Below are 12,188 nucleotides of genomic sequence, written 5' to 3'. Positions count from 1 at the left end.
TTTGCCCATGACCTGTTGAACACAAATGTGTATTTTTTAACAAACTTGTACAGACAAAAATGTATGTGTGAGAGAATCTGCAGAGCTGCATATTTCACAGCACACAACAATCCTTTTAATACTTCTGCAGGTTTGACAAAGTGCCCACTTAAAGAACCTCCTGGAAGTTTCGAGTGTCTAGGAGGTGCAAGGTGGATTTTGTGAACCCTGGAGGAGCACTGCACCAGTTGCAGACAGTTATGTAAACTATTAAGAATGAGTGGAGTATCAGGAAGTGGTGACAAGCTTCCCACATTTGTGTGTGAAGTGAACGGAATTTTAGCAAGCCTGTACTGGAACAGTTTCATATCGAGATGGACTTGATTTTACCATTAGAAGGCTTCAAAGTGAAGTAAACAACCCAATCAGTGTCACTGTCATGGGTGTATTTTCAGTCTGTGAATTCTAATGCTTCATTTGTGCCTTGGCATGTGCACACTGAGAGATATGCACAGACCTGAGGCAGTGTTTTGCCATGGCACAGCCAGATTAAGATGCCTTCAGTCATTTGTTATCTACATATTGCTCTTAGCTCCCATGCCATATTTGATATCATTGAAAACCTTTGGAATTCATTTTAAATACAGCATAGCAGTAAAATCTGTCTGCTGTAAGTGTTACACTACTGGATGCAAACCAAGCTGCAACAGCCACAGCTTGAACTCAAGAGTCTCTTAATTAACTAAGACCACCATGCTTGCTTCAGCTTCAGCAATGGCCTGAAATTGAGTCAGTGAGAGCCACAGCTGCAGTAAGGGCAGGCGTGTTTTGGGGTTTCAGTTATCAAGACTGTTAGCCTAATGCTATGCTGAGGGTGATTTTTCCAGCACAGCTGAATCACATGATTAGTTCATTACCAGGCCTCTGGAGAACTTCAACACATGTTGAGGAGGTGATTTAGCCATTTAAATCAGCTGTGTTGGATCATCATCTCAAACCTGCAGGACACCAGCCCTCAAGGCCTGGAGTTGCCCACCCCTGTCATAGTCAGTGGAATCACTGCTTGTGTTCACAGCACCTCACCCTCACCTCGGCTAATTCGACTCACTGAACTGGAGCTTTTCAGTGTGTTTGTGCTGTTGGTGGCTTTTGGGGTGACATGTGTGACACACCTACTGTATGTTACAGACACTGCAACAAGTTTGGGTTCCTGCTGTCATGAGTGAAATTCAACTGATGTATTGAATTAGTACTGATTACCAAATATTTCTGCCTGTGCTTTGCAATCGTCCTGTCATGAATGAAGATCGCTAAACAAACTTACGAGCGTTTGCTGATTACTTTGCACTCAAACCATCAGGCATCCCCTGAGGGTTCCACTTAGCAGCACAATGCACTCTGTCCCAGCTTCCACACTCACCCAGTCCCAACTAGTCTATGGTGGTCCCAGCCCACAACTCACGAGACCCAAAGCATCCATCGTAGCCTATCATCATATAATTTAACTACATGCAAATAAACATATCCTTATTTTTTCCTTTGATAAAAGCTGTGGGAGAATATTATTGGGGAAAATGGTCATTTCAGACCATTAATCAGCTGTGTTTGTGATTTCCATTGATCAAAGAACTCAAGGGCACTTTGGAGGCAGAACGCAGCCATTAGTGCTGGAAACTAGTTTTGCCATAATAACTTGGGAATTCACTTTAATCTTGTATCGAGCTGCCGTCTGTTTGCAGTCCAGCTTCAGTGAAACCAGCCCTGGCATCAAAATGAAAGATAGACTTTGTCAACCAGGGACCCGGGCTCATTAAAACACATAATCTTAATAGATATAACTTCACATCTACTGTGTCTGCAAACATCCCCAAACATACATCATCAGAATATGAATCATTTATCTTTAAGTCATTTCACCATTGTAGCTGACTCATTTGTGTTATGAAAAGAGCAGTGTTGTGACTGAAGAGATAACTCATCATTGACCTGTTATTATCCAACCATATTTGTTTTTTAAAAAGGTCACTCTGTAATGGCTGGAAGAGAAGCTGCAGTCTGTATTTTAAAAAAACTGATCAGGGTTTATGTATCCAACACAGAGAAACAGTACATCACCAGTACAACGAGCTCACAGCCATTTATACACAATGTGTTTACTTTGTTTACTGCACAGTTTGAGCATTTTATTGAACCAATAAATCAAACGCTGGTCTGTTGCTTTATTAGATGATTAGCTTTTTTATTGTGTGGATATTAATTCTCTATGGAGTCACAAAACAGTTTGAGTTAGTGTTCAGCCTCTGCCCTTCTTAGAATGCATTTACATTTGTCTTGGTTTTATTCCCTAAAGCTTTGTCAGTGTCTGTGATGGACAAGAGTGCAGGGAGTACAATGAAGTCTTCCTTCAACCAGCCTGTCTTTTTGCCCACAGTACTCATCAGAGTATATCAGTATATCAGTTTGGCCAGCACTCATGGGTCACTTCCACAAAAATGGCACAAGACTGGGGTAAAATGTATCCATCAAATGGAAAACTTTATTAACGAGAACACATGTTGCCAGACCAACACACAGCAAAGAATCCAACCCCTGTGAAAGCAAAAGGCTTCCTTTTATACTCAGCCTGATTCAGGTGAGCATCTGGAATAGCCCAAGTCTGGGGGTCAGCAAACCAAATGAAAACATCAACCACAATAAAACACATCATAGACATATTCAGATTTGTAACAAGTCCTATAAATAACTCAATAACATATAAACTTCAAACACTCCTACATACATTAAAACACCTTAACCACTCTCCCCTAGCCTGGCACATTGATTTGCTCCAGGAGCTCATAAGCAGGTGATTGAGCTGCTTGGGCCAACTTGAATATGGAGTGACTGAATATTCTGGTTTTATTCTTGAATGGAAAAAATGACTTCACTTGAAAACTTTGTCACCTGCAAGAGTATTTAGCTAATGCATCAGACAGAGAAGGACTTGATTATATATGGTAAATATCTGCATGACATTGTCTTGATGGCAGAGAGAAGAATTTAAACGGCACAAAAGATGTCATTGAACTCCCTGGGGTGGACGCAGCTCCACAGGTAACAGGTGCAGCTATGTTGTGTTTCATCTCATTGTGTTTCATATCTGACACAGCTGCTTGCAAGTCCAATACATATCCTGTTACTAAAATTAAACCAATTTTATTTATTTACTTTTTTCTGCAAGTTGCATCAACTACAGCTGCACAGAGCAGATAAGGAGTGAAAGAGGTCAGATACAGAGCACAGGGAAGCTTGTCGATGTTTCAGAATATAAGAGCTGCTGCAGGCTAACTTCTGAAACACTCTTGGTGTGATTTAAATGCTGTGAAAGATGGAGCTAAAATCATCACAGATGCTACATTATCATAGTCAATGTTGTTCCTGCTCACCAACATGACACTGTCCAAAAACTAGAGCAAACCCAGCTCTGATAACTGCTGATGACTTAAAAACCGTCCTCGTCAAACTTTCCACCAGAGGAAGTGAAACACTGGAGCCGGTCTGTTCCGTCCTGAAGCTTACTGGATGGTTTTACTTGTGCTCATCCAAGCCTATACTCCCCCCTCAGGAGAGCAATCACGCTGCACTTTCATACGTCAGGTCATGACAGCGTCATAGTTGACGAGCACATCCATGTTAACCATGAATGACAGGTGAAATTTACATCTGACAGTCCACAACTCTGCCTTCAGATCATGAGACAAAGCCCCATCAACCCGCCGGCGTACCTCAAGAACTTTATGGTGTTACCCAGCCTGAAACTAAATACTGTTTCTCACCAGCCTCTACAGTGCAATAAACAACAGTTTAAAAAGAATAAGTTTATAAAGGCAGTAATAAATTGCAACAATAGGTATGGATAAATAACATAAAATCTAAGTTCTAAAACAAGCTCAAGTCATGCTCATTCAGGTAGATGGCAGCAATCCTTTCAAAGAAGGGGATGGTTAAATTAGGTAGTGTGTGTATCTGGGGAGTATATTTAGTGTGTGTGTAAATGGGGCAACACAACCTGCTTGTTGATCTTAGTGTAGCCGTGTGAATAGCTGTGTGGGTGGGGAGGGGGCACAGTCCGTTTATCACTCTCATGGTGCAAAGAACCCTTCCAGCATCCTGGTTTCTGATCCTGGTTCTGCAGCTGATGCTCCTGTACCTCTTGCCAGACGGCAGGAGAGAGAACAGGCCGTGAGAGGGGTGGTGGGGGTCTCTGATGATGGAGACAGCTCTGCGTATGCAGCGCTGTGTGTAGTTCTCCTCCAGAGATGAGAGAGGGGCAGCAACAATACTCCTGGCAGTCTTAACAATCCTATTGAGTGGAAGCTTCTCACAGGACTTGCAGCTGACAAACCAAGATGTAAAACTTTGTGTCAGGATTTTTTCAGTGGTGCCTCTGTAAAAAGTTGTGAGGTGAAGTACCTGGTCTAATCCCCATGCCACAAAAACTTACACAACAGCCATTTGAGTGACTACAGGCTCATTGTACTAATGCCAAAGTGTTTCAAGAAGCTTGGACACAACACATCAAAGTCTGCCTCCATCCTGACTTTGATCCCCATCAGTTTCCATACAGAGCAAACAGATCCACTGATGATGGCCTTTCTATAGCCTTCCATACCACTCTAAGCCACTTAGAGCTCCCACAGACTGGAGTCACAATGCTCTCCGTGGACTACAGCTCTGCTTTCAGTGCAATCATCCCGGACACCCCTGTAAATGAAATGGCTTCCTTGGACTCGGTTACGAGTCTTTGCCTGGATAAAAGATTTCCCTTCACACCGTCTAGAGTGTAAAAACTGGTAGCACAAGCTCCTCCACCCTGATGCTACCGTACACACGGCTGTGTGCTGAACTTGTTTTCTACTCATGACTGCACTGTCACTACACCAACTTCTATAATATGCCAACCGTACTACTTTCATGGGCCTTATGACTGAGAGGGATTAGACAGCCTACCGAGACGAGGTGCAGATCTTGGATGTAAAGCAGATCTTTACAGGTTGTGTTATCCCTTTTAATTCTGAGGCTGTCCACCCACTGGGAGCATTGTCAGTGCGCCCCAGGGTGGCTGTGGCTACAATGTAGCTTGCCATCACCAGTGTGTGAATGTGTGTGTGAATGGGTGGATGACTGGATATGTAAAGCGCTTTGGGGTCCTTAGAGACTAGTAAAGCGCTATATAAATATAGGCCATTTACCATTTTAAAATATTTGGTTCATTCCGTAAAATAAGTGTCTAATGTTTTCCCTACAGCTCAGATTGTTGACCTGCTGCAGAAGTAAACATAATATAGTTAGATGTCAGAGAAAGCCTTCAAGGCCACCAGTGTAATCCTCTCATGTTACAGAGCAGAGGCCTTATGTGTGATTCTTAAAGGAGAGTCAAACATCCTGTCACTACCATATGTGCCATATCAAAGTAGGAAGCACTAGAGTTTTTTCTTCGTGCAGCTCTCATGTTTATTTCTGTTCACTGAACTATTTAAAAGCCGTCCGGTCTAACAAAAGAATATTTCTGCTGTAGCCACTTCTTTCTGAAGTCAATAAAACGACACTTGTTTAAAGTACGCTCCATTATTTACAAGAACTTCTAACCCATCCATCTTATGGCCCAGCAATCTCACACTGCCAATGACAACAGGAGGGAGACGCAGCGCTATATCCTTTTCACCGGTCCCTTTCCTGTCTTAATGTATTCGCCTTCGATTTTTATGCAGATGCTTTTTGTTTCCAGGTGCAGCTTCAGCAGCACCAGTTGATCCTTGTCATAAACAAGACGAGCACACACCTCAAACTATGTAACTAAGTAAAAATAGGTACATAAGCAAAAAGCAAAAAGACAGTGGTTAAACAGCTTGAAATCATAAATTACTACCTGTTTATTTATTTTAATACTTCACTTCTAAGTCTTTCAGGGTCTTTTTATATTTCTAAATAATGGTTAATGGTAACAGATCCATAGAAAAAGCTTTCCAAAACTTCATTATTCTTTGGGGGCAGTTTAGACCTTGATTTTGATGACAACCATGTGGATGGCAGTTCAGCAACTGTTCAAAGGAGAGATAAACATTTGAACACCTATTTGGCAATTTTGGTCAAAAGACTGTGACCCTTTAAATGTGCTGTTCTGAACATAATTATTTAAATTAAGTCATTTATAATGTATACATAGTAAATGTTAATTGTCTGTAAAGGACATCCTTTTGTGGCAAAACCTGTACTTATTCATTTAGTTTCAATACTGGTCAAAAACACCCCAGTTTTTCCAGTTATTTATCACAATTCATGTGTTTCAAGTCCAGTGAATAGGTTGAAATGGTACAAAGGTAAGTGGTAAACTGCCAAAGGTTAAAAAAAAGGTAAGGTTACCCAAGATGAAAAGTAAAGTACACATCAGAATTATACAGAAAGGCCTTTTTCAGGGAACACAACATGAGTTAACAATTCAAAGCTGTTCTGCAGTATTGGAGGTTGATCAGCCTTGAAAGTTGGTGCTACTAATTCCTACAGGTGTTCCAACTTGTCTGGATTCCGTCCCCCTCTGTCTGCATGAAGCAGTGTTGGAGCACACTGTGGTACCATACCCTCATGGGCATCAGCTGAACAGTACTGTACTGTAGTGTGTTGATACAAACATGGTGAGAATAACAGTGGAAGAGACACAGACCATCATAACACATAAATGTCGGTCTGTCCGACAGAGAAACTGCAAAGAAAGTCAAAGTGTCAGTGAGTCCAGTTTCCTTCAGCATCCAAAGGCTCAGAAACAAACTGTGACAGGAAGAGGTCTGCAGACCCAAAGACACGACTGAATCAGAGGACACGTTCCTGAGAGTTAACAGCTGTGATATAGGCGACTCACAGGACAACAGCTTCAAGCAGCTTAATAGTGGTCGTAGTGAGAAAGTCTCAGTTTCAGGTGTAAAGAGAAGGCTTTGAGCTGCAGGTTTGACTGGACGAGTTGCAGCAAGAAAGCCAGACGTCAGAATAAGACAAAGAGGCTTGTCTGGGCCATGAAACACCACCATTGCACTGCTGAAGACTGGAAGAAGGTATCATTGACTGATGGATCAACATTTGGTCTCTTCGTTTCATCACTCAGGATCTTTGTACGCTGTGGAGTAGGTGAAAGGATGGTTCCACAGTGTGTGGCATCAACATGGAGGAGGAAGTGTGATGGTCTGGGGCTGTTTGCTGGATCCAGGGTCGGTGACTTGTACAGAGTGAGAGGCTCCCTGAACCAGAACAGCTACCACAGCACTCTGCAGCTCCATGCAGGACCCTCTGGTATGAGGCTAGTTGGTCAGGGCTTCATCCTACAGCAGGATAATGACCCCAAACTGTCCAAGCTGTGCCACAACTACCTCAGGAAAAAGAACAAGATGGTGAGCTTGAAAACATGGAGTGTCCAGCACAGTCTCCAGACTTAAACCCCATCAAGCTGGTTTGGGATGAACTGGACGGAAGAGTGAAAACAAAGCAACCTACAAAGTCCACATTTGATTTCTGTTGGAGAAAGAAGCCACAACTGTGTTCAGCTGTTATGTATGTGTTATATCTGCCAAAGGAGGCGACTCTGAGTCAAAGTTTAGAACACATTTGGTCTATAAACTGATTCCATGATTTATTTTTGAACTCCAGCTGGTTATTTGTACTGTGCCTTCATTTCAGAGTGCAAGAGACATCCTAAAACGTTTGACTGGTAGTCTATTAGTCTTCTCTTGGTTCGTCTAGTTGCAGATGTAAACATTAAACAATCATATTCTGTGTGGGTTGTTTTGAACAAACAGTCAAACCTGGGTTTTTGCCCGTTCAGTTCATACCAAACAGGTGTGGTTCAGTTTTCAGTGCGGGTAAGGCTGGATTGTTTACTTCAGCATAGCCATCACTGAGGATTAAATTTGCTGTTTCTCATTGAATTTGTGATATAGAATAATGATGACAGCAACATCAGGTATTTTTAGATTTGATTGGTGAGTAAATATCTACACATATGGTTGGTTTACTCCATCATTAACAGCAGAGGTATCAAGATAACCTGCCATGAGTACACTATGTTGAAGAAGCACATGTCTTTAGCTACATTCTGCAATGAAATGTGTTTTGCTGTGTTGCGAAGAGTGCGTTTTGTGTGGCCTTGGTAAAGTGTAATTGCAAACTATTGGAGCACTGGAAGAGATGTGAACTGTACTTCCTGGCACTGTCCACCAAAATCACGTCAGGAAGGAAGTCTCTGGATCTACTGAGAGCTGATAATGTCATCAGAGAAGGAAATGAAAGCATGCTATATTCATCATCGCCAGTACAAATCCAATACAAGTCTAATTTTATTGCACAACTATTACCATCCAAAGTTAGATATGGATTCTCGCAAACCTCATTAAGAAGCTAATAAAGGGTAAGGATATAAATTGTTTGTCCTAGCGAATGCTTGTGGGGACTAACTAGAAAGCTGTTTGGAAGCTTTCGCTCTAACAGCTTTGGTTTCTTAAAGGCAGCACTCAGCATCAAGCAGAGAAATGGCCTGTATTTATATAGCGCTTTACTAGTCCCTAAGGACCCAAAGCGCTTTACATATCCAGTCATCCACCCATTCACACACTGGTGATGGCAAGCTACATTGCAGCCACAGCCACCCTGGGGCGCACCGACAGAGGCGAGGCTGCTGGACACTGGCGCCACCGGGCCCTCTGACCACCACCAGCAGGCAACGGGTAAAGTGTCTTGCCCAAGGACACAACGACCGAGACTGACCAAGCCGGGGCTCGAACTGGCAACCTTCCGATTACAAGGCGAACTCCCAACTCTTGAGCCACGATCGCCCCAAGAAACACTTCCAGAGGTTCTTCTTGTTGCATCAGGAAGAAGGTGGTTGTGAAGTGAATGAACACGTGGTGCTCTCTAATCCCGTTAAGCCATAGGTATTTATAGACACATTTGCTTTACTCTGATTATTTATGGTAAAACATTTCTGTTAAGCTGTCATTAACATTTTCTCTTTTCTCATTTTATTTCAGTGCTGTAAAAGCTTCAGACTCTGCACACTTACATGGCCAAAGCCAAACAGACAGAGCTTTTAGGGAGGCCCTGCTGTTACAGCTGGCAGTTAGAAGGCTCCCACCTGCAGGTGTAGACACATCAGCCCCCAATCCACTTCACACAAAGCCCACTACATCCAAGCACAGCTGGAAAGTATGGCCTCTGCCATCAGAAATACACATAATGTGTGTGTGCTGTCAAGAGCCCCAGTGCTTGTTGGGCAAAAGAGAATATATAAAAGCTCGGCACAATAACCGACTGATTTTAAAACTTAATGGGCCAAATAAAAACTACCAGCAAAATGATGCACATAAACCAGGTCAGACTCAATACTCAGATAATGAACTTTCAGAGACTGAGATGTACTTTATGTGATATTAAAATTCTGGTTTATTTAGTTTTTATATAGTTACATAAGAAGTCTTGTGAATGTTGAAAAAAAAATCCATGAGGCACCAAATCCTTGTCTCTACTGAGATCTCGCTGATCAACTTTGGCCTTGTTTGTAACTGTATCTTGTGTGGAGTTGCTGGAAAGTGTCGAGTTTGAGTGTTTTTTTCATGAGGTTTTTATTTTTGGTTGGCTGTTGAAAAAACAAACTAACTGGAGGATAAATGGCTGAGAACCCATCTCTCTAGTTCTTATAATAATAATAATAATGGATTGGATTTATATAGCGCTTTTCAAGGCACCCAAAGCGTTTTACAATGCCACTATTCATTCACTCTCGCATTCACACACACTGGTGGAGGCAAGCTACGGTTGTAGCCACAGCTGCCCTGGGGCAGACTGACAGAGGCGAGGCTGCCATATCGCGCCATTGGCCCCTCTGGCCAACACAGGATACCAACTACACTTGGTCAAAATAAGGCAGTTATTCCATATGCATTTCCATTTAATTCCCATTTGGCAATATGTTGACCCACCAAGCCAACATGTGGAAGCTTTTTCCACAGCTAGCAGAAAACGTGTTGCAGCTTGACTAAAACAGCTGAAATAACATCCTCCTTTGTGTGATGACTGTGTAGATGGACATCAGTTGTGCCAGATTCATGTGGCCTTGACTGCCTGAACTAATGATATGATTCACTCAGTGGGAGTCTCTTCCTGTCTTGGTTTTTAATCGTGTATGGTTAGAACTCCCAAGTGGCCTTGTTTTCTGTTCTGCCTAATGTCTTTTTATATAATATAGATATGAATGTTTACTCCAGATAGACGCTCATGAACATGGCAGACGTCAAACCAACAGTGCCTTTAAAGTAGAAGAAGTTTAGTTTTAAATAATATAGCTGTGCCTACATACTCAGCAAAGCAAACCTATTGTACACAGTCCCCCACTCAAGTTATTGTTGGGGCATTTAATAGCTTGTCATTACTGTCTGTTGGCAAAGAAATGGTAAACTGCCATCAGTTGGCTGTTCTCTTATGTAAAACGTAGGATAGGAAGAAAAAAGATGCATGGAAAAACATGGGCATCCTATTTTTATGCTTTTTATTTATGAAGCTAATTAATTAGGAAAACCAATAATATGAAAACATAACAACCCCCCCCCCCCCCCCCCCCCCCAGGTGTCAGGGATCCACAGGTGTTTTGTGGGATAAGCCATGATGATCATTCAAACCCTTCAAAAACATATTTTTGTTGAGAAGTGAAAGGTGAAAAGTCGTCTTTGCAGACAAAGTGAAGACTTGAATCAAACCCAATTTCAATCATTCACCAACTCCTGTTTGCTGATGGAGCAATTTTGTGTTGATTGGGGTTCCAAGAACGTCTCATGGGTACCAAACCACCGAGGCTAAAATCAGGTTCAAGTTCAGTGAAAGTTTCAAAGGCTTCTACAACACAGCTCACTGTTGCTATGGCATTTTATTTGGTTCTGAAATAGTCTTCAGTCACCCAGTAAAATACTAGTATTACCTGACATACGTTATTTTTAAAAATAAAAAATGTAATAACATAAAATGTGCTTCATTAAAGCAAATTAAAATATAAGGGATCATATTTATCTAGATGTCAAATCTTAAATAATGTTTAGCGCTCTGTCCCTGTTAATGTCTTTTCACCTTCACACACTTTCACACAGTTTTTCTTTTCATGTCGAGTTGATAGGATAGGCGGCCAGGAGCGGAGGCCCTGGAGGACTGACCCCCGGCTGCCAAGACTGGCAATAGGGACATGGAATGTCACCTCTCTGGTGGGGAAGGAGCCTGAGTTAGTGCGTGAGGTTGAGAGGTACCGGCTAGATATAGTCGGGCTCACCTCTACACATGGCTTGGGCTCTGGAACCAGTCTCCTGGAGAGGGGCTGGACTCTGTCTCAGTCTGGAGTTGCCCCTGGTGAGAGGCGGCGGGCTGGGGTGGGTATCCTAATATCCCCTCGGCTTGCTGCCGGTACGTTGGGGTTTTTCCCGGTGGACGAGAGGGTTTGTTCCCTGCGCCTTAGGGTCGGGGAACGGGTCCTGACTGTCATCTGCGCTTATGCGCCGAGTGGCAGTTCAGAGTACCCAGCCTTCTTAGAGTCCCTGGGGGGGGGGGGTGCTGGAGGGTGCTCCACCTGGAGACTCTGTTGTCCTGCTGGGAGACTTCAATGCTCACGTGGGTAACGACAGCGAGACCTGGAGGGGCGTGATTGGGAGGAACGGCCTCCCTGATCTGAACCCGAGCGGTGCTCTGTTATTGGACTTCTGTGCTAATCACAGTTTGGCCATAACGAACACCCTGTTCGAACATAAGAGTGTCCATAAGTGCACGTGGCACCAGGACGCTCTAGGCCGTAGGTCGATGATCGATTTTGTAATCGTATCAGCAGATCTCCGACCATATGTTCTGGACACTCGGGTAAAGAGAGGGGCTGAGCTGTCAACTGATCACCACCTGGTGGTGAGTTGGATCAGGTGGTGGGGGAAGACGCTGGACAGACCTGGTGCACCTAAACGCGAAGTGAGGGTGTGCTGGGAACGTCTAGCAGAGGCCCCAGTCCGCGAGATCTTCAACGCACACCTCCGGCAGAGCTTCCACAGCATTCTGAGGGAGACTGGGGACATTGAGTCCGAATGGACCATGTTCAGCGTCTCCATTGCCGAAGCTGCTGCATTGAGCTGCGGCCGCAAGGTGGTTGGTGCCTGCCGTGGTGGTAA

The sequence above is a fragment of the Rhamphochromis longiceps genome, linkage group LG2, assembly GCF_057381845.1.
Source record: "Rhamphochromis longiceps isolate RC_006_pf linkage group LG2, R_longiceps_female_GT1.1, whole genome shotgun sequence".
Lineage (NCBI taxonomy): Eukaryota > Metazoa > Chordata > Actinopteri > Cichliformes > Cichlidae > Rhamphochromis > Rhamphochromis longiceps.
The sequence above is the reverse complement of the archived record's forward strand: the minus strand, read 5'-3'. Positions refer to the sequence as shown.